Raw genomic sequence first — 236 nt, 5'->3', positions numbered from 1 at the left:
CCAGTATGCACCACGGCAGCCGTGACGGAGCTGTCACGTGACGTCCACCAGGCTCCCTCTGCCGAGTCTCTTAACGTACACCGCGATTGCCGGCGGCAGCCATTTTGTTACAACCTCCTTTTCAGTCCCGGCTAGGGGCGTAGAACCCTCTGTCACGACCCCCCTGGTGGCCACAAGGACCAGATAAGGGTGAGAAGGGAAGGGATTTAGGGTGCCCAGAGGCTGGTTGGACAGGA

Source organism: Chelonoidis abingdonii, chromosome 13 (genome assembly GCF_003597395.2).
Source record: "Chelonoidis abingdonii isolate Lonesome George chromosome 13, CheloAbing_2.0, whole genome shotgun sequence".
NCBI lineage: Eukaryota > Metazoa > Chordata > Testudines > Testudinidae > Chelonoidis > Chelonoidis abingdonii.
Note: the sequence above shows the minus strand (reverse complement) of the source record.